General features: G+C 33.8%; 1 long non-coding RNA gene across 12 annotated transcripts in view; it reads left to right on the top strand.

Moving 5' to 3' along the window:
• Positions 1-23,586, top strand: part of LOC144307445 (uncharacterized) — a 478,537-nt gene that overhangs the window by 332,413 nt on the left and 122,538 nt on the right. For 11 of the 12 annotated variants that reach the window (XR_013374318.1, XR_013374319.1, XR_013374329.1 and 8 more), the window contains one exon: positions 5,989-6,137. This is a non-coding gene — a long non-coding RNA (uncharacterized LOC144307445). Of the gene's footprint in view, positions 1-5,388; positions 5,485-5,988; positions 6,138-23,586 lie in introns of all 12 variants that reach the window. The other variant, XR_013374323.1, reaches the window with a different exon arrangement.

Consider the following 23,586-nt stretch of genomic DNA (forward strand, 5'->3'; position numbering starts at 1 on the left):
AACTTGTATTTTTTAATGTTTTCTTTAAATTTTCATAACAAATGCTAACATTCAAAAATTTAATTGCTTCTGGTAATGTGGCTTTAGGGATTTTTTTTGTCTTTACATTTTTTGAGAAAATCTGCCAAATATTAAACCTTATTTGTAATTATGATGCAAAAACACAGCTGAGGAACTAAACCCATAAATTGGTTTCTGTCATAAGCACCAATATATGCAGCTTTAAATATACAAAGCATACACAATGCTCATGTAACATAAACAAAAAAGTAATGAATCTGGCTGATGCTAGTGTAAATCGTAATACTCGGTTTTATTATAATTCTAAAATATAGCCAGAATAATCCCTCACCCTTCATGGTTGCTTATACTATATACTGTGTGTATAGCAATATATAGTAAGAGAATGCTTTTGCATAGCTTTGTTTTCAAGTTTTTGCTTTTGTTCCTAAGTAAGAATTCAATTATAAGTGTTCTTAGCTCTAAAAAAATAAGAATCTACCTGAGAAACCAGTATTATAAGTTTTACAGGAGTACCTGAATAATCTTATAAAACTTTTAATTAGCACTCTTTATATATATATATAGTCTGGTAAAATTTGAATCTCACAAAAAAAAAAAAAAAACTCCATTACCTTCCACTGTATTTTTAGAGAATAGTCAAGCTTATTTTGATGTTTTATAAATAAGTGGGTGTAATAAATAACTATAACAATACTATGAAAATGTTAGCTCTTACTTGATCAAAACAATGCATTTGTATATCGTACTGCTATCGTTAATTTGATTTACTCATCTATATGCATTATAATTCAAAGGTATATGTATAAATAAATAAAACAATACTTTTGATATATAATTTAGGCATTATATTTGCAAATATAGTGTGACTAGAAATAAAAGATATATGTTGAAAATAGTCAACAAATATGTAGAGTAAATTTGTTAAAATTATTTTTGAATTAATATTTTTGCATTGGGATCTTGAGATTATTAGAATTATGAGAGTAATAATGAGGATTCATTAACAACAAAGACTTTATTAACATTTAGATAAATGTCAAAACAATTTAAGATAAAATTTGTATAGATATAAAAAGCAAAAAATTGAAATAAATAGCATGTGATATTCTAGAAATCAGATACCACTAATTACTCCTTTCAAAATAATTTCAAAAAGGCAAAAATGTATCTGATTATAGATTTTTATTATAAAAATATAATAAGAAAAACATTTTTCAAGATAACCATTTCTTTTCATTTTTCACCCAGGAAACTCCTAAAATTGCAAAACAATAAAAACTAGGGCTGAATCTGATTGTAGGGAACAATTCACGGATAGGTTTTATGTCGTACATATGGTACAGGAATTTATTGTGGTTCTGGAACCTTAGTATGGCTAAGCATTGACTGAGTTGTCTATTAAAAATATATATTCACATTATCTACTCACAGAAATTTTAATGCCTTTTAATATTTAGTCTGAGGTAGAGTCCAGGAATTTACATCTTTAACAGATAAGCAACATGATTCTTAGTAATATGGTTTTGGACCAAGTTTGGAGAATATAGTTAATAAGTAATCATCAAAGGATTTTGAACAGGTAAATGGCATTCAAATAGATCACTCTGATTGTAATGTAAAGAATGATTATGAGAACAAAATTATAGGAGAGAAACTAGTTAGCAGCATAATGCAAAATTTAGATAAAACATGAAGAACTAAAATATGGTTAACTATAAAATACTAAAATAACTAAAATAAAATATGGTAGTGTACCAGAAATGGAGATGATAAATTGATTCCACAGATTCTAAGAATATATACATATATGTGTGTATCTATTTTATTACTTTTTTTAAGATTTTATTTATTTATTTATGACACAGAGAGGAGAGAGAGATAGAGAAAGAGAGAGAGAGAGAGAGGCAGAGGGAGAAGCAGGGAGCCCTAAGTGGGATCCTGGATCTCCAAGATCACGCCCTGGGCTGAAGGTGGCGCTAAACCGCTGAGCCACCCGGGCAGCCAGTGTGTATCTATTTTTATTTAAATTCCAGTTAGTTAACATACAGTATAGCATATTAGTTTCGGGTGTACGATATAGTGATTCAACACTTCTCTACAACACCTGGTGGAGAATTTTTATTTGTGAAATATAAACATGGCTTGAATTTAAGAGATGGTAAAAAAGGGGGAGGGGAGGGGAAATGATTTAGAAACCTGTTTATTCTCTACCTTGTGTGACTGGCTAGTTAGGACATTAAATTAAATAAGGCATATGGCAAATTTATGGTTTTAAATTGGTGGTTTATTATAATTAGATATGTATTCTAATATCTTCATCTTGTATGAAATACAGTGGAAATCTAAAGAATGAAGAAAAAAGATTCTAGCAGCACCCAAGCATTTAAGCAAACCATCTGTTAACTGGAAAGTAGAATAACTTTCTGAAAAATAGACAAGAGACAACAGAAACCAGCTACATATATAGGGGTTTTGTTCTCTAGGATGGGAAAAACATCAAGGAGTTCCAAGGACAAATATATACAAAGCTGGGAGCAGAATGTGTATACAGGGCATATCAGACTAATGACTTGGGGGAGGTGTATCATTATGTCCAGTTAAGGAGCTTGATCCAGATAGAGTCCTGATCTCTCAACAGCAACTTCTACATCTTGTGAAAGATAGGAATAGATGGGTCTTCAAGTGGGCCAAAGGTATAAGCATGCTCTGGTGTCAAAGAAATCCAGGGAATACTAAAATCCAGATTAGATAATCCACTAAAGTTACCTCCCTACTGCTCACTCTTCATGAAATGGAGAATAAACAACAGCATCTTCTTTAATATCCCCTAGACGACCTGCACAAATAGAGACAAGGACTCATTAAACATGAGCACAAGATAATGATAGGGCATATTTAAATCAAAGTAGCCTCTTACTTACAGGACAGCAGATCCAAGAGGACAGACACATCTTAGAGATAAAATGGAGATAAAAACTTCATCTTGAGTCTGTTGCATTTCCAATGATTGCAGAAAATAGTAAAAGTATGAATGTCTAGGTGAAAATCAAGTACATAGATTTAATTCTCAAGAATGAAAGCCAGGCTAGACATATTGATTTTAAAAAAGAAAGGTTTTGAGTAACTGCAATCTTCCAACAAATTATATACATTTATTACTAGATATAGTATATGAATTTTTAAAATGCAGAAAAATGAAGGGATTAATATGTACTAAATGTAAGAAGTTTTAGTATTTTTCTTAAACACCCTTGGTATCATCTTAGACCTTGTCTTTTCCAGTTTTTGATTTACACTATTGATTCTCACTTTGATCAATGGACAGTTGAGTGATTGATATGATGAAACATGAGAAAAATTAGTGAACAAGAATGTCAGTCTTGCAGCAACTACTTACAGACTTGGTTTGATATCATTAATCATTATTTAAAAATCTTGTTTAGTGTTTCATAGTGTACAAATACTTTTGCACAGAAAATCTTATTTGACCCTCATTAGTGCCTTATAGTAAGGAGATATTCTCATTTTCAATTTATTGCAATTAAGATTCAGAAACCTGTGTCTTTCTTGGCCATTATGGCCAATAATAACATATCTGATATTAATAATAGGACTTTGCAGTGCTGGGCATTTGACTAAAATCAGGGTTTAGAATTGAAGTGCTCTGAGTGATAGAAGCAGAATGAAAATAACTGATATGTGCAAGCACAAGATTGGCCTGATCATGTTGAAGAATAAGGGACTTAAAACCAAGAGTCACAGTGGACCTGGGTCGGAAGTGAATCCAAAGTGCAGGTGATGAAACCCAGAGGATCAGTATCCAGGCAACAGTGAAACAAGCAACACAGAGTGAGAAGCCAAGTACAGAACTTCTCTCTGCAGGTGGTTGATAAGTTTTTATATATAATTGTGTGTGTGTGTGTATGTGCATGCATGTGTGTGGGTATACGTGAGAAAACAAGCAATCTTTGGTTTAGAAGATAGTTGATTCCTTAGAGACAACTTCAGTGCTATTTCCAGGAGCCCTGACCACCATGGAGTAACACAGTGACAGCCAAATGTTCACGTGTTCCTGCATCACAAGAATATTGATGTTACATGATTCTCAGCTTTTAGAGGACAGTTTGTACATAGTCCCAATCTCCCCTTGGTTGAAAGAAAGATCTTTACTTTGGGATATAAAATAAAAAATAAGAAAAAAAAAAAACATTTTCTCTGGGGAGAGTATGAGGAAGGTGCCTAGATTTTTAGGCTCCTGGAATCTGAGCAAATGTCCTTAGGTCAGAAAAGTCTGAATCTCCTAGTCTCTCTAGAGCAGTACACAACCTAGAGCTTCTGAGGCAATTGTCCTTTCATCAAGTTTGCCAGTGCTCTTAGGTCAAAAAGCCTGGGCCTTAAAGAACACAAAAATATTCATAGAGAATTGTTTTTCGAAAATCGGTGACCACAAAAGCAAGAGAAGAGAGCACAGCTATACCGAAGCCTCCAGAGATGGGGCTTTCCAGGTTATTCCTGAGTTGCTTGTCAAGCTTTTCAGCTACACAAATTGTCTCTGTGTTTCATTTCATTCTTTTAATATTGTTGTTTTCTCTCTATTTGATCTTTCTGCCTTAAGTATTTGTTTTTTAACTGCATTTCATAAAATATTCATCTTTTGTAAAGTCTGATGTAGCCATGATCACCACGTTGAAAATGTGCCCTTCACCTCCCACTGCTTGAGCCAAATTACAGGCTGTACATTTTTCTCATAGTTATCCTGGGAGCAGCAGCAGTTGAACCCCTTCTGAGATGCTGTAGTCTGGCTTTCTGATGTGACCCAGCGATAAGGGGGAAACTGGGAGGAGGGATATGAAAAGGGGCCTGTCACCATAGGGTGGCTATACTTTTTAATGGTGCATTTCATCAAAAGAATTTTTTCTTTCCCTTTAAGAAGTTTCTTCAATTACACTAGCTCAGAATATCATAGGCATCTATGTGCCTCCACAATACAATGGCCTGTCAATGAATATGATGAATTAGTCATAAATCCAAGACCAAAAAGTCATTATTATTTAAAAATTGACACAGTGTATCATGTTTTGAAATAAAAGGCTACTATAAAGCATTATTAATAAAAGTACTCTTTTACTTATCAAAGTTGAATGGTAGTTTTAAGAAGTTAGTCTCTACAAAAGCTTTAACAAGATGAATGGACTTACAATACTGTCAGATACAGCTAAGAAAAACTTGAAAATAACTGACAAAAAAAGAGGCCCAAGAGACATTTATCCATTCATCCTTACCACCAGATACTGTCTGACAGCACATCTAGTTTCTCTGATGTTCAGTACAAGAGATTACATATCTGACACTGGATTTTTATAGGTAAATACAAGAAAGAGTTGCTTGCTATAAAATGGCCTCTTGAGAAGTTTGCAGTACCTCAGCATCACTTTCAAGAAGAAACAAGGCCTCAAAAATGTAACTAACTATAACATATACATTTTTCCCCACTCTTGTCTCCTACCTTAGAATTTTTGAATACTAAAATTACAGGACATTTTTTTATCCCATTAAAACTGTTTCAACCTTTTTGTATATAAGAGTCCCATGTCTTATACTTTACTGGGAGTTTTCTCATTTTATTGTTTTGCCTAGAAGACCCAGTTTCTCTTCATGCTAGGTAATAATTTAGTTTTTTTTATTAATGTAATTTCCTCAGAAATGATTTCCCTTTATATTGTAGGTCTTTTTTTATAGGCTTACTTGTCATCTGGCACTCTCCCTTTCATATCATTTTTCAGAATTGAAATTTCTCACTTAATATTTCCCTACTGTGGTAGACCATGCATCACAAGGACAATGACCATGTTCATTTGGTTCGTTGTTCTATCCCAACGTGCTGAAGAGTGTCATGTGTAGTGTACTTAGATTCCTAAGTCCATGAATTATCATAAATTTAAAAATTTGTATTTGTCATTTCAGAGATTGAATGGTATGAAGCAATTAGAAGGCTAAGGTCTATATAAATGATTGAGTAACTGAGAGGTATGGATCTGAGATGTTGAATTGGAGAATGCAATGTAAAAAATCTAAAAGAAGACTAATTTATGCAAATCTTGAAACAGCACATGGTAAGTGAGAAAATATAGAGAAATATATTAGCAATATGTGAAAGACTTCAATAGCAAAGTGGGAAAAATAGAACTTTACTGTAATACTGTAACAAACTCAAAGAAAGTAGAAGGAAGCAGATAAAAATGATGAAGGTAGAAATTAGAAAATTCTATATAATAGAAAGTATCCACAAAATTATTTTTTTGAAATACATAATAAAATCAGCAAACTCCTGTTGAGACTAATCAATAAAAACATAAAGGAGAGAGAGGCAGAAAGAGAATAAGAGAGAAAGGCACTCATACACAAAATCAGAAGTAAAACAGCAGCTATTAAGCAAATCAAAAATTATAATTTTAAACAACTATATAATCATTTAACAACATGAATATATTTCTCCAATATATAATTCATCAACACAATTTGTCTTATAAAAGTATTTGCAGCAGGCTATCATTCATAAATATTAAAGATATTTTAAAATAATGTATACTGTATATACATGCATAAATACATGGAAACCCATAGTAGCTATTTATGGAAATGACAAACATTAATTATATTACCACTGGGAGTTGAAGAAAGAAATTATTTTACAAATGGATACCTAATGAAATTTAACTCTATCTTTAATATTTTATTTATTAAAATAAAGTGAAACATGGATTTGAAGTAAATATGGTTTAATTTTAACAACTATAAAGATGATTGGTGGGTTTTTGGATGTCATTCATATTATTCTCAATACGATTCTGAATTTCTGAAGTATTTTATATTATGAACTTAATTAAAACTCTGCTTCCAAGAAGATGTAGTAGATAAACTTTACCCTATTCCTCCTGGTACATATAACTAAAAACTGATCATCTTATATAAAAAGTAAGAAGAAAATGAGAGGTAGAAAGAAGTCATACTGGCCAGGAACTTCAGGACCCAAAAATCAAGTTTCCTGAATTTTCTTTTTAAGATTTTATTGATTTAGGAACGCCTGGGTGGCTCAGTGGTTGAGTGTCTGCATTTGGCTCAGGTTGGGATCCCAGGGTCCTGAGATTGAGTCCGCATTATGCTCCCCACAGAAAGCCTGCTTCTTCCTCTGCCTATGTCTCTGCCTTTCCTTCTGTGTCTCTCATGAATAAATTAAAAATAAAATCTTTAAAAAAGATTTTATTTATTTATTTGACAGAGAGGGAGAGAAAACACAAGCAGGGAGAGTTGCGGGCAGAGAAAGAGGGAAAAGCAGACTCCTCACTGAGCAAGGAACCTGCAGTGGGGCTCAATGACAGGACCCTAGGATCATGACCTGAGCCAAAGGCAGATGTGAACCAACTGAGCCACCCAGGTACCCCCTCTTGGGTTTTCTTTTTGCTTCAGACATCTCATGCTGGATCCCAGTGAAGCCTGTAACCCAAAAATGTCAAATGGCACAACAAAATAAGCCCCAATAAGCTTGATCTCTTGAGACAAAGGAATAAGAAGATAGAGCATTAGGGAAATAATATCTATTACAGCCAAACACCACCAGCAATTTCCCAGTGGGTAACCTAGATGTTCACTGTATGCAGACTAGAACAAGGTGTCCCAACCCCTTTGCTTAGGAGGCTCTAAAGAAGGATGCATGGGGAAGTAGACTTCATCTCTACCAGATGACAGCCAGTGTCATCCATCCCTCCCATGATGTCATTGGAGACCATATAGGAAGCCTGGGCATCCATCCCACCCTGCCAGTATTGAAGTATACTTCTCTCTTCCCACTGGAGCAGAGTCAGGGGAAGACATCAAGAAAAGGAAGGACTTTGACCATTACCAGATGGAAGGGGTCTAGTTCCACTGCAGTGTCAGTGAACACTTCTCCTTTTGGGGGGCTTAATCTAGTGGACTTTTTTAAAAATTAATTACCCTCATCCTTTGTACTACTGTTTTATTGTATATTGCACCTATATACATTACAATCCACACAATGCAAGGTTATGTTTACCATTTTACATGTCCTTTATTTTTTTTTCTATACCTAAGTTTCTATCTGGTGCCATTTCTTTTTATTTTAAATAACCTTTTAATTTAAAAAAATTAAATGCAACTAATTAACATATAATGTATTATTGGTTTCAAAGGTAGAGGTCAGTGATTCATTAGTCTTAAATAGTACCCAGTGCTCATTACATCATGTGCCTTCCTTAATGTCCATCACCCAGTTACCCCATCCCTCCACCCTCTCCTCTCCAGTGACCTTCAGTTTGTTTCTTAAGATTAATAGTTTCTTAAGGTTTGTCTCCCTCTCTGATTTCATCTTGTTTCATTTTTCCTCTTTTCCCTTATGATCCCTCTGTTTTGTTTCTTAAATTCCACATGAGTGAAATTGTATGATGATTCTTTCTCTGATTGGTTTATTTTGCCTAAAATAATGTCCTCTAGTTCCATCCATGTCATTGCTAATGTGAGATTTCATTTTTCTTTTGATGACTGAATAGTGGTCCATTGTATATATACTCCACATCTTCTTTGTCTATTCATCTGTTGATGGACATCTCATCTCTTTCCATAGTTTGGCTATTGTGGACATTGCAGCTATAAACATTGGTATGCAGGTGCCCCTTTGGATCACTGTATCTTTGGGGTAAATATCTAGTAGAGCAATTGCTGGGTCATAGGGCAGGTCAATTTTTAACTTCTTGAGGAACCTCTGCATTGTTTTCCAGAGTAGCTGTACCAGCTTGCATTCCCACCAACAGTGTAAGAGGGTTCCTCTTTCTTTGTATCCTCACCAATATCTGCATTTCCTGACTTGTTAATTTTATCATTTCTGACTGGTGTGAGGTGGTATCGCATTGTGGTTTTGATTTGTATTTCTTGATGACAAGTGATATGAAGAATTTTTTTGTGTCTGTTAGCCATTTGTATGTCTTCTTCGGAAAAATGTCTGTTCATGTCTTCTGCCCATTTCTTGATTGGATTATTTGTTCTTTTGGTGTTGAGTTTGATAAGTTCTTGATAGATTTTGGGTACTAGCCCTTTTTCTTATATGTCATTTGCAAATATCTTCCTCCATTCTCTCGGTTGTCTTTTGGTTTTGTAGACTATTTCCTTTGCTGTGCAGAAATCTTTTATCTTGATGAAATCCCAAAAGTTCATGTTTGCCTTTGTTTCCCTTGCTTATTTACTGTTATTGGCAGTTCAGCTCTAATCGCTGCAAATTCACTCATTTTTTTATTTATCTACATAGGGCTTTATTTTATATCCATATGAAGGGTATAGTTTTGCCAAATATTGTATATTGCATTAAGATTTTGGACTTTTATTTTTCAATAGGATCTCATCAAAATTTAAAACTTCTGCCTAACAAAATATCTTGTTAATAAGATAAAAAGAAAGCTACATACAAGAACAAGTTTTTGCAAACTGCAATTCTCCAAAGGAATTGTGATAATATGTAGAAACTCAAAATTCAACAGTTGAACAATTAGGAAATTGACAGAGTACATGAGCAGATATTTCACAGAAGAGGATTATATTAGGGTTCTCCAGAGAATCAGAAGCAATAGACTATCTATACATATGTAAGGAGAGAGAGCATTATGTTAAGGAGGTGTCTCCTGTGATTTGAGGGCCTAGCAAGTACATAATCAATTTACGGGCAGGCTGGCAGACTGGAGGCCCAAGAAAGAACTCATGTTGCAGCTCAAATCCTAAAGGATTCTGGAGGCAGAATTTTGTCTTTTCCAGTAGACTTCACTTTTTTAAGGATATCAAGTGAACAGAAGAGGCCCACTCACATTGCTTTTCCAAAGTTAACTAATTTAAATGTTAATCTTATCTAAAAATGCCTCCACAACTACATCTGGACTGGTGTTTGACCAAATATCTGGGTACCATAGCCTAACCAAGTTGATACATAAAATTAACAACCGCAAGTATATACATGTGGCAAATAAGAATTTGAAAGATGTTCAACATTAGCCATTAGAGCAATACAAATTAAAAGCACAATGAAATATAATCTTGCACCTTTCTTACCAGAATAACTAGATTAAAAATTAAAGTGACACAAAATGCTGACCAGGGTGCAGAGAAATTGGATCATTTTACATTGCTATATGCAGTAATTCCACAGCCACAATGGAAAACAATTTGACAGTTTCTTAAAAACTGAACATATAACTATCATATGATCTGGCCATTGCACATTTATCTCAGAAAAATGAAAACTTACATTCTCACAAAAATATACCATAAATATTTATAGCACATTTATTTGTAATCACCAAATCTGAAATTAATTCAGATGTCCTTCAACAAATGAATGGCTAAACAAACTGTGGTAAATACATACCTTGGGATACCGCTTAGCAATTTGATACATACAAAACTTCTGATAAAATCTCCAGGGAATTTAAAATGAATTTAGTCTCCTGAATTTTAAAATGAATTTAAAAATAATAATTCTAAATAGCTACATACTGTATTATTCTATTTATACATAGTACTCTTGAAATGATAAAATTATAGAATGGGTAAGAGATCAGAGGTTGCCAGAGCTTAAGAATAGAAAGGAGAAGAAATTACAAGTTGCCAGGGCTTAAGGAGGGAGTAGCGGCAGGAGATCAGTGAGATGGGTGTGTGGCTATAAAAGAGCAGCCTGAGGAATCTTGTCATGATAGAAGTGTCCCCTGTATTGTCTGGAACAATGTCCATGTCCTGGTTGTGATATCATTTTACCCTTTTGCAAGATGTTAACTTTGGAGAAAACTATGTAAATGGCAGGGATATCTCTATTATTTCTTACAACTGCATGTGAATCTACAATTGTTTCAAAATAAAATGCTTAATTAAAAAAATCAATTAGGGACACTAAGGATAGTCTGCCTTTACAGAAAATAAAATTAATTACAAAAGCAATTTGTGAGACAGATATATGAGTATTGATACAGAAACCATGTTGTTAAACCCATTAGCAAATCATCTGTTCAGAAAAAAAAACTCATCTATAGATCATCTACAGCATCACAGTTTTCATTAAAAAGTAATATTTATTATAGTATTTTGAAAGGAAGCTAAAAAGCTACACACACAACTGTAGATAGTGGTAACCTTAGGAAGGAGAGTTTTTTTGTGATGATGTCTAGGTTTGTGTGGCTTGGGGAATATTTTGTTTTATTTTGTACAAACAAATAAGGTTCAGGGAATGTTGCACATCTTTGCCTGGTTCTTTTAATTTTATGTTTTGTGTTGGTTGGTTGGTTGGTTGGTAGGTCTGGTTTTACATTGTGAATCTTTGCAGGTTTTTACATGTAAATCTGTTCAGTCTCTGTTTCTGGAGCAGCAAATTAAGTGATCTGTGCCAGGAACCAATGATTTTAATTATTTTCTTATTTTATCTCTCAATTCATATTTGCACAGTGCCATCCTCATTCTTAAGTTGCATTCTAATTGAATATCGATAGAAAAGAGTGTATGTGTTGTACCTTTTCCACCCTTCACGAAGCAGACCAGGTTTACCGGACTGCCAAGAAATACTGAATAGACAGACTAAACTAATGATTGATACTTTGGTTTCATATTTAACATTTATGGTTTATGCCATGGTTCTCTGCCATGTTTCTTATATTCTGCATATGAGTGAAACTATAGGATAGTTATCTTTCTCCAGTTGATTTCTTTCACTTAGTGTAATACCCTCCAGTTCCATCCATTTCACTGTAAATGGTAGACATACATCCTTTCTGAGGGTGAAGGAGTATTCCATTGTTTATATACACCACATCTTCTTTATCCATTCATCTATCGAAGGACATGACGGCTCTTCCATAGTTTGGCTATTGTGGACATTGCTGCCATGAACATTGGGGTGCAGGTGCCCCTTCAGATCACTACATTTGTATCTTTGGGGTAAATACCCAGTAGTGCAATTGCAGGGTCATAGGGTAGCTCTATTTTTAACTTCTTGAGAAAACTCTATACTGTTTCCAGAGTGGCTGCACCGACTTGCATTCCCACTAACAGTGTATAAGGGTCCCCCCTTGCCAACATTTGTTGTTTCCTATTTTGTTAATTTTAGCCAATCTAGCCAGTGTGAAGTGGCATCTCATTGTGCTTTTTATTTGTATTTATCTGATGACAAGTGATGTGGAGCACTTTTTTTTTTTTTTTTTAATGTCTCTGCTGGCCATTTTTATGTCTTCTTTGGAGAAATGTCTGTTCAGGTCTTTTGCCCATTTCTTGATTGGATTATTTGTTCTTTGGGTGATGAGTTTGATAAGTTGTTGATAGATTTTGGATACTAGCCCTTTATCTGATATGTCATTTCCAAGTATCTTCTCCCATTCCATAGGTTGCCTTTTAGTTTTGTTGACTGTTTCCTTTGCTGTGCAGAAGATTTTATCTTGATGAAGTTCCACTAGTTCATATTTGCTTTTGTTTCCCTTGCCTTTAGAGACGTGTCTTGCAATAGTTGCTACAGCTGAGGTCAAAGAGGTTGCTACCTGTGTTCTCCTCTAGGATTTTGATGGATTCCTGTCTCACATTTAGATCTTTCATCCATTTTGAGTTTATCTTTGTGTATGGTATAAGAGAAAGATCTAGTGTCATTGCTCTGCATGTGGCTGTCCAATATTCCTAGCACCATTTATTGAAGAGACTGTCTTTGTTTCCGTTGGATATTCTTTCTTGCTTTGTCAAAGATGAGTTGACCTAGAGTGAAGGTACATTTCTGAGTTCTCTATTCTGTTCCATTGAATCTATGTGTCTGTTTTTGTGCTAGTTCATGCCATCTTGACGATCACAGCTTTGTGATATAGCTTGAAGTCTGGAATTGTGATGCCCCCAGCTTTGGTTCTTTATCAACATTCCTCTGGCTATTTGTTTTTTAAAAATATTTTATTTATTTATTCAAGAGAGAGAGAGAGAGAGAGAGGCAGAGACACAGGCAGAGGAAGAAGCAGGCTCCATGCAGGGAGCCCGATGTGTGACTCGATCCCAGGACACCAGGATCATGCCCTGGACCGAAGGCAGGTGCTTAAACCGCTGAGCTACCCAGGCTGCCCCTCCTCTGGCTATTTGGAGTCTTTTCTGGTTCTGTATAAATCTTAAGATTATTTGTTGCAGCTCTGTGAAAAAATGTTAATCGTATTTTGAAGGGGATTGCATGGAATGTGTAGATTGCTCTGGGTAGCATAGACATTTTAACAATATTTACTCTTCCAATCCCTGAGCATGGGATATTTTTCCATCTCTTTGTGTCTTCCTTAATTTCTTTCATAAGTGTTCTGTAGTTTTTAGAATATAGATCTTTTATCTCTTTGGTTAGGTATATTTTTAGGTACCTCATGGGTTTTGGTGCAATTGTAAATTAAATCCTTAATTTCTCTTTCTTCAGTCTCATTGTCATCGTATACTCATTTCTCCTTTAGGTTGATAAACAGAGTCATTGAATAGGATAAAGGGCAAAGTAGTCACACCCTCTGAAAGATTCAAGATGTTACATGATAAGATAATGAGTGTCTCAGTGTGTGTGCACAGTAAGAGTTAAATGTTACAAACTAATAAAGGATGCAAAAAATAGAACTACTTAGGTGCATTTACAAACATCAATCAAGTTGGTCACATTTTGTTTTGTTGTTTTTATTGTAGTAAGAATACTTAATATGAGATATACCTTCTTAAATGTTTAAGTGTACATTATGGTGCATTTAAAAATAAGCATGATGTTGTATAGAGATCCCTAGAACTCATTTGTTCTGTATTACTGAAACTTTATATCCACTAGAATATATATTCTTTATTCATATCCTCCTTCCACTAGACCCTGATGAAAACCATTTTACTCTGTTTCTATGAGTTTGACTATTTTGAGTACTTTATGTAAGTAGAATAATACAATTTTTTTTTCTGAGATGGTACATTTCATTTAGCATAACATCACTTGGCAAGAGTTCAGTTCATCCATGTTGTCATATATGGTAGGGTTGACTTCTTTTTTCATTGTGTGTGTGTGTGTATGCACATGTGGTGTGTGTAAACATCACATCTTTTTATTAATTCATCCATCAATCAATTTTTAGGTTGTTTCCATATCTTGGTATTGTGCTTAAAGCTGCAATGGGCATGAAGTATATATATAGCTTTGAGATGTAGAATCTGATTATTTTGTTTGTAATAATCAGAAATGGAGTTACAGTATCATGTGGCAACTCTATTTTAAATTTTTGAGGAGTCTTCATACTGCTTTTCACAGCAGCTGCATCCTTTTTATACCATGAGCAGTGCACAAGAGTTGCAAGGTTGTCGAAAAATAGGTTTCATTTTTGTTGTTTGTTTTATAATGGCCATTCTAACAAGTATGAGGTATATCGCATTATGGTTTTCATTTATATTTCCCTGATGTTTTGGATTGTTGAATATCTTTTCATACACTTTTTGGTCACTTTTTTGTTTTCTTCGGAGAAATGTCTATTCAATTATTTTCCCTATGTTTAATTGGATTCTTTGTTTGTTAGTTTTATGCTACTGAGTTATAGGAGTTTCTTTAATATTTTAGATACCAATTTCATATTAATTATATGGTTTGCAAATATTTTCTCCTGTTCTGTAGAATGCTTTTCATTCTGTTGAGTGTTTCCTTTGCTGTGCAGATTCTTTTGGTTTGATGAAGTCCTGCTTGTTTAATTTTGCTGTTACTGCTTGATCAATAAACAGAATAGAGTTCAGAAAATAAGCACACACGTATGTGATCCACTGATCTTCAACAAGGTTGTCAGGAATGCAGAATGGGAGAAGTATGGCTCTTTCAGCATATTATGATGAGAAAACTGGATATCCACATGGAAAAGAATGAAATTAGCCTATTATCTTACATCATACACTAAAATCAAATTAAGATGGATTAAATATTTAAACATATGAGTTGAAACTGTAAAACTTTTATTTTTTATTTTCTTAAGATTATTTATTCATGAGAGACACAGAGAGAGAGGCAGAGACACAGGCAGAAGGAGAAGTAGGCTCCCTACAGGGAGCCCAACGTGGGCCTCGATCCCGGGACCTGGGGTCATGACCTGAGCCAAAGGCAGATACTCAGCCACTGAGCCACCCAGGCACCCTGAAACTGTATCAGTTTTAGAAGAAAAAGCTTCAGGAGATTGGACTTGGCAATGATTTATCATCTAAGACAATAAATGAAATGAAATGAAAGCAATGACAATGAAAGCAAAATTAGACAAGTGTCACACATTTTGATCTAAATTAGTTTTTATTGACATTGAGCTTTTCTAGATATATAAAATAAATGAGCATTAACCAAAAATGCCATCATAATTGACTAAGTTATATAAGGTTCTTTTATGAGCTGAGTGATGATGTATCATTTTTTAATAGTCAAATTTTCTAGAATATTCCATCATGCTCTAGTGATAAGCTGGTATGGTAGGACGAATAAACCTGTAACTATGTTTACTTATATGGCAAAAGAATTAGATTAAAGACCTAGAGATGAGGAGATTATTTGGAATTATTCCTGAGCCTAATCTCTTAATAAAAGGAGTCTCAATTAAAAGGATACCAGAAAATCAGAGTTAGTAAAGGAATGTGTAAATAAAATAGAAATAGCTACTAGAATCTAGAAAAGCTAGAAAGTGAATTCTTTCCCTACAGCCTTCCAACACCTTATGTTTTTATGTCATTCAGTTTTAAGTCACTAAGTTGTGTTATTTTATTACAGCATCAGTAAGAAACTAATACATATAATAAATTAAAATCATTTTGATAGACTAAGAAAGTAGATTTTCCCATCTTATGGATATAAAAACAGGAAAAATAATGATAAAAAGTATTCAAGCATGTGCACATGAGTTTTCAGCTTTCTCACTGAAAGATTTTCTTTGATAAACTTATTTTTCATTTGTTTTCTACTATGTTTTTGTCATTGATATTTCAGTCCCAACAGAATTTTATTAAAGCAAATACCTTGACTTTCTTTTTGGGATCTTAAAGAAGTCATTGGATACTTACAACATGCTCAAGTATTCTTTCTACAATTTCCTTTGCAATTATTCTTTATTCAACAAGTGAATGAGTTATTCTGTTGATTGATGTCTTACTTTGCTAAAAATATGAGAACAAGATATTCTTCTTGAAGAATACAGCTCAAAATTCACAAAGATGATACTTTTATAATCCTAATTGTGCAGTGGTTTTCTCTGTATTTCTAGGTTAGGACCCAACACTTCTATAGTCATTATTCAAAAAAGTAAGCTTTTCCTTAGAAAAGTTAGAAATAATAAGTAGATAAACATTTTATTCTTTATGAGACAAAACCACTTTGATTATTGTCTCATTCAAACTTTTAATATGTGGGAAGTATGGAGATATAATGCAATATAATGGCAACATTTTTTTCTTTCAAGAATAAACTTGTTTTCAGGTAAAGTCAAAAATTTTATAGCAGCACCATTTAGTAACAATTCAGTGCAATCAACATATGTTACTTAAATTTTCTAGTTGTCATTTAAAAATAAAAAACAAAAAGAAGTGGGCAAAAGTAATTTAGTAATATATTTCATTTTGCCTTCTATATCGAAAATATTGTCATTTAACAATTAATTTATAAGACATCATCAATTTATTTTACTTCTTTTACAATGTCTTTAAGATTTGATATGCATTTTATACTTGTAGAACATTTCAATTTAAACTAGCTATATTTCAGGTTTTCAGTAGCTAATAAGTACTACATTGGATGACAAACGTAGGTAGGAATAGTAATAAACACAAAGAATAATGAATTAGAATACTTCAATGAATATAGCTAAAAGTCCAGATGTTTTGATGAATAGTATTATTGTTCCAGAGTATAAAATCCTCCTAAAGTTTTTGCCTTTATTTTAGCCCATTTTTAGCCTAGGAGGCAATTAGAAAGGTATGTTTCATGCAAGAACTTGAGGGGAAAACATCATTCTCTTGACTATGTCACGTTAAGGAACATAGAACATAAGGAACTATAATGCAGATTCAGTGTAACAAAAACAGATACATAGAAAGGAAAAAAAAAGATCAGATATTTGGAAAACTAGTATTCTGCTAGTAGAAAATAAATAGCAAATATTTTGCATAGGTTGATATATTTTTATAAATAGCAAATATTTTGCATAGGTTAATATATTTTTATTTAAATACTATTTTTTAAGATTTTATTTGTTTATTCATGAGAGACACAGAGAGAGAGGCAGAGGCATAGGCAAAAGGAGAAACAAGCAGGCTCCCTGCATGAGCCGATGTGGGACTTGATTCTTGGCCCTGGGATCAGGACTGGGCTGAAGGCAGATGTTAAACCCCTGAGCCACCCAGGTTTCCCTTAAATACCATTCCTAATACTGTTTTATATTTAATTAAACATTGGATAATTTTAGAAATATAGTATGTTATGTAAAAATAAAGAGAGAGGGAGAAATAATCTTGTTATAAGGATATTACTTTCCTGCCACAGAGAAGCATGGGCCAAAACAACTCTACACATTAAATAAAAGTTCAAGATTAAAAAAAAAAAAAAAAAAAGTTCAAGATTATTTGAAAAGAACAAAGGGGAAATCTGTTCTACGGCAACATAGAAAACTATTCTACCTGTGGCTCTATTTGTTTTTAATATTTTTAAATGATATACAAATACAACTTCACCATCTTGACAAAAGTCACATCCATGCTATAGATATGAAAACTGCCAGTGAAATTTTAACAATATTGATATATTTTTGTTGAAGAAGTTTTTCTAGAAGAAATTCCCTCCATTAAGGCAGTTTTAATTCTTCATTGGCATGAATTTTCCTATTTAAAAATAAAATTACATTTGGTTGATTGATTCTTTAATCTATGTCATATTTTCCTTATAACTTATGATTTATTGTGATTTTTATTGGAGCCATTATTGCCACTAAACCCAAATTTGTAGGACAAATTTTTCAAAAAAAATAGACTTTTAAGTTTTTTTTAAAAAAAGTGTTTGGATCTCAATATGTTGTTATTTCGATTTATGTTTACTGTTACTATTTAATGATTTTTCTGAGGGAATGTTTATTTACATGTTGCTTCACTAAGAGTGGTAGTTATAAGCTTTCAGCTCATCACAAGAAAAGGATGCAAAATAGTAAGTACATTAAGAATATGCATCACAGCCAAATGCTGTCACAGAACTAGGAGTCTTTTGCTCTGGGATCGGAATTGATTCATTCTCACAGAACATCTGGGAACCTGGAACATCAAATCAAAATGGAGCTTATGCCCATATTTCTATATTTTGCTTGTTATGCAGACATTTTTGTTCTGCAATCACCTCAATAGCAAAGCCCTGTGCAGAGGAGGGACAGCAAGTCTCACGCAGCTCAGGTACAAATGGTTACATTCATTGTAATTATGGTCACTCAGTATGCTTTATGCCTTGACCAAGAGTTTGTGCCATCCAGGTTCATTTCTTATTTCATTAGCACAAGTCAGGCTAATTGTAGGTCTGTTGAAATTGTAGGTCTCAATGCACAGTTACCAATAAGGTATGATAATTCTTTCCATTTGAAAAAATTATGATCAATTAATCCAAGTGTACATTTTAAATGTTTCTTCATTAAAAGCATAATACGGGCAGCCCGGGTGGCTCAGCGGTTTAGCACCTCCTTGGGTCCAGGGCCTGATCCTAGAGACCCGGGATCGAGTCCCATGTCAGGCTCCCTGCACGGAGCCTGCTTCTCTCTCTGCCTGTGTCTGTGCCTTCTCTCTCTCTCTCTCTCTCTCTCTCTCTCTCTCTGTGTGTGTGTCTCTCATGAATAAATAAATAAAAACTTAAAAAAAAATAAAAGCATAATACATTTTTTTTTTTTTTTGCTTCTTTTATTCATTGGAGCAAAAAGCAAAGAACACAAGTAAAGTAAAACTGTGTATGTTTGGGTACCTAGATAGAACTAAATATCCTTGTCAAAAAAACTATTTAAAATGATTGCCATTTCTAATTTTGTTTTTGTTTCACGTAGTTGTTTGTAACATAGTAATCTCTAAACTCCACTTTCTCATAGTGTAAATTCTGCACTATTAGTATTATTATAAGCAGATATTAGAATTTAGTGGACTCCTCACATGGAGAAGTTATGTGGTCATGTTAGAATGCCGGCTTAATATTTTGGAGCACCTGGGTGGCTCAGTTAGTTAAGCAATGTTGGACTCTTGATTTCAGCTCAGGACATGATCCTTGGGTCCTGGGATCAGCCCCCTGTTGGGCTCCCCACTCAATGGGGGGGTCTGCTTTTCCCTCTCCCTCTGCCCTTTCTCCTGCTCCTGCTCTCTCTCACTCCCTACCTGTCAAATAAATAATTTTTTTTTAAAGAAATACTTTAAAGAGTCATGTTACAGATAGGAGAGTCTGTGTTGTGTAAATGGAGGTCTTGGTCCTTGGACTCCAGGACAAGATTTACTGGAGATCTGCACTGGAATAAAGACAACCAACAGGTGAGAAGCAAGCACAAAGCCATTTATTAAAGCAAAAGTACACTCTCAAGGTGGGAGAGCCTGCAGGTTCTGGGCAGTAGAACAGGCCCTACATTGTTTTGGAATTGGATATTTGTTGCTTTCTCTCTGGGCAGGGAGTAGCTGTGAAGAGCAGTAGAGTGGTCTCTAAAGAAGTCAGCTGCCAGTCATTTGGAGAACTCCTCCCATAGATTGGAAGGGGCAGTTTTTGACCTTAGAATGTTAGTACCCTAAGGGTCTAGGCAAGCTTTCTCCATTGGGTGGGTCTTTATCCACAATGCAAATGTATTGTAATGAGTCTAGAGGTTACCTTGGGGCAGTGGTGGAAGAAGAGAGCACAGGTTCTGCACCTCTGGTGCTTGTTCTCTCAGCCTCAAGGTCAAGGTGTTGAGCCCATGGGGTTCTAATCCATAGCATCCTTCCCTCCAGCTCATTCTCTTTCAGGAACTTGGTACTCTGGGATGCCTGGGTGACTCAGTGGTTGAGCATCTGCCTTTGGCTCAGGGCGTGATCCCAGGGTTCTGGAATCGAGTCCCACATTGGGCTCCCTGCATGGATCCTGCTTCTGCCTATGTCTCTGCCTCTCTGTGTCTCTCAAGAATAAATAAAAATTCTTTAAAAAAGGGGGGAAAGGGACACCTGGCAGGCTCAGCGGTTGAGTGTATGCCTTTGGCTCAGAATGTGACCCTGGATTCCAAGGATTGAGTTCTGCATAGGGATCCTAGCATGGAGCCTGCTTCTCCCTCTGCCTGTGTCTCTGCCTCTCTTTCGGTGTCTCTCATGAATAAATAAATAAAATCTTAAAAAAAAAAAAAGAACTTGGGCTTCTGCCTCCTGGCATTCCTTCCACTACTCATGTCTAGCTTGAACCTAACAGGCCATTAATATAATACATTAGTGTATGGGAGATAGATACAAAGAGTGTCTCATCACCAAACAATAATTGCTGTATAAAGTAACAAAATCTTTATAAATAATAAGTTAAAGTGAATAATGAGTATATTTATAGATAATCAAGTAAATATAATGAATTTGAGTGGATTTATAGATAATAAAGTAAATATAATGAATTTATAAATAAATTGTACTTGATAAATATTACACATTGTGATATAAAGCAGCATTTGCTTTTTTTTTGAACTCATAGAGATTACATTACCAGTAAAAGATTTAGCACACAGACTATTAGTAAGGGATTTTGAGATTAGAGTATATTCTCTTCAGGAAGAATTCTTACAAATACTATTACTGTTTCACAAACTAAGGAAAATGCTAAATTTTTCAAGAAACCATGTAGCTATTTTAGTTGTTGAAGGCTCCTTAATCTTTAATTCCCAAACTAAAGTAAATCCAGGGAAAATTTATTAGCATTTCTATTCTTTAAAGAAGTTGTTAAGTCCAAAAGAACCATGTCATAAAATTTAAAGTTGTGTGTGTGCACGTATGTATGTGTGTGTGTGTGTGTGTGTGTGTGTGTGTATTTAGTTAGTTCCACAGAGGTTTATTGTTTTTCAATTTAGAAATAACTCTTGGGTAGTGAGGAACTGGTTCCTGTGTTTAGTATGTAAAATCTGAAAGGCAGTAAAGGAGATTTGCATTAAATTTTTTACACTTTGGAAAGTTTGCTCTCTGGAGATTTTGGTAACAGAATTTATCAAATCTTTTATATTGAAGAGTAAAAAGAAAATAAATTCTTTTCTTCTCTTTCAAAAAGTACAAGTTTAAAAGAAAAAAAAAAAACACTTTCTTGATTTACACTTAGGCACTTGGGTGAAGAAAAACGGCTTTTTCCAGAGTAAAGTTGGTTTAAGATTCCTCTCCCAGTCATTTTGAAGCAGTGAGATGCTCATGAACAATATCTCCGAGGTACACTTTTAATAGGAAAGAAAAAAATCACTGATGTAGAGTAAGTAGTATATGAAAGCTAGGAACTTTCTGGTGTAAATCCCACTAGCCTATGTGCCAGATCAGCACATGTGTGTTAGTATGAGTGTATGTGTGTGTAAGTCTCACAAATATATGCAGTAAATGGGATTCAGACAACTTGAATAAATAGACTGTGGAGACTGCTATACTGATAAATCATCTTTTGTCTAGAAAATCAATGAAGTACAAAAGTACTTAGGTTTTTCCTTCAATCTACGAGTTTAATTTTTAGTAGGTACAGAAATGAAAACTGAACATTGAAGAAGAAAAACAAAGTTGACTGTTGGAATGTATTAAAAGGTATAAATAGGTATCACTAATTTTTTCAACAATTTATGACAGTTTGGTATACACTAATCACATAGTTATCAAAAATATTTTTAAAAGTTTATCTTATTTATCAAAAAATCTTTAAAAGTTTATCTTATTTCAGTAGTATAGTACATAATTTAAATGAGTGTGTGCATATATACATGTACATATGCATATATAAAATTGTTACAGTTTTCTTTAGTAATAATTGTAAAAAATGTGAAAAATATAACATGCAAGCATAAAGTAGACATTTACAAGTCTTATAGAAAGAAATTTTAGCATAATTTTGCCATTTAAGAAAACACATTCTTTTGTTGTAAACACATATTATTCTCTGGTCCTTAATGCAAATTGCAAAGCATTTTTTAACCTTGTAATTATTAAGCTTTAATCCATACCAGTGTTGCTAAATAGGGAATTGGAATCAATTAGGAAGCTATGATATGACTTAAGTGAATTATCCAGTTTAAAATTTTCTTCTGTGCATTAGTAAAGTGACGAAGATGGTTTCAGCCTTTCTATTATTTTTCTTGTAGAAATCCATGTCAAACCTGGAGATGAAACAATTTAGTACTATTACCTCTAATTGCACTGTGTCAACCATTTCACCCTCTGTTTTTCAAAACATTTCTCCAACATTTACTTGCTTTGGTCTTTAATTTGTCTGACATCAATTTTTCCAACCAAAATTTTGGGATATGTTTTTGATTTGTCTTTATGGTTTCTGTTTCCCAAGTAATAGTTGTGCATACTTCGTTACCAATTTTTAGTAGAGTATAAAGAATTGATTGAAGTTGCCAAAACCAAATTATTCATTTTGCCCACTGCCTTATATTTTTTTTCTTATTTCTTGGGATTTCTTTGTTATTTTCTATTTTATGATTTTTTTTAGATACTTATGTTTTCTAGTGACTTTTAGTTTTGTTTGGTAGTTCCTTTTATGCATTCCAAGAAATAATATTTATACAACGGTATAATAACTCTTAAAGCTTATCATGAAATTTGATTATTTGTTCATTACTCTGTTCATTTGAAAACATTCACTGGAATCTAATATTTGCATGGCATATTGCTACACAAATATGAATGTAATACGTTCAAGTATCAGGAGTTTTGTTTAATTGTGGGGATTCAAAAATATACATAGATTTTTATAATATCATGATGTTAAAATGATAAGAGAGATTGATTTCATTGACTAAAACAAAAAAACAAACAAAACTAAGTTCTTTCTTTCACCATGCCAGTGGAAAATACAAATACTGTCTGAAATACAAAATTGAACATAGTTGCCACAATACCCAAATATTAGATGTATCTTTTTAGGATCTTAAGTGATAGGGAATTAAAGGTTAATTTCTAACTAATAGATAAATGTTCACTGTAATGATTAATTTCTTACATTAGGATTTTAGTCTTTCAGCATGTCTTTGTAGAATATTCTTAGCTTTGATCTCACAGGTATTTTGAGTCACTATAAAGTCCTAGAGATTGAAGAGATATTTTTTTTTAAGATTTTATTTATTTATTCATGAGAGACAGAGAGAGAGAGAGAGAGAGAGAGGCACAGAGACACAGGCAGAGGGAGAAGCAGGCTCCATGCAGAGAGCCTGAGGTGGAACTCGATCCAGGGTCTCCAGGATCAGGCCCTGGGCTGAAGGCGACACTAAACTGCTGAGCCACTGGGGCTGCCCTGAAGAGAAAATGTTGAAGAGGAATAATGTCAGGATGGTA

Source organism: Canis aureus, chromosome 38 (assembly GCF_053574225.1).
Source record: "Canis aureus isolate CA01 chromosome 38, VMU_Caureus_v.1.0, whole genome shotgun sequence".
NCBI lineage: Eukaryota > Metazoa > Chordata > Mammalia > Carnivora > Canidae > Canis > Canis aureus.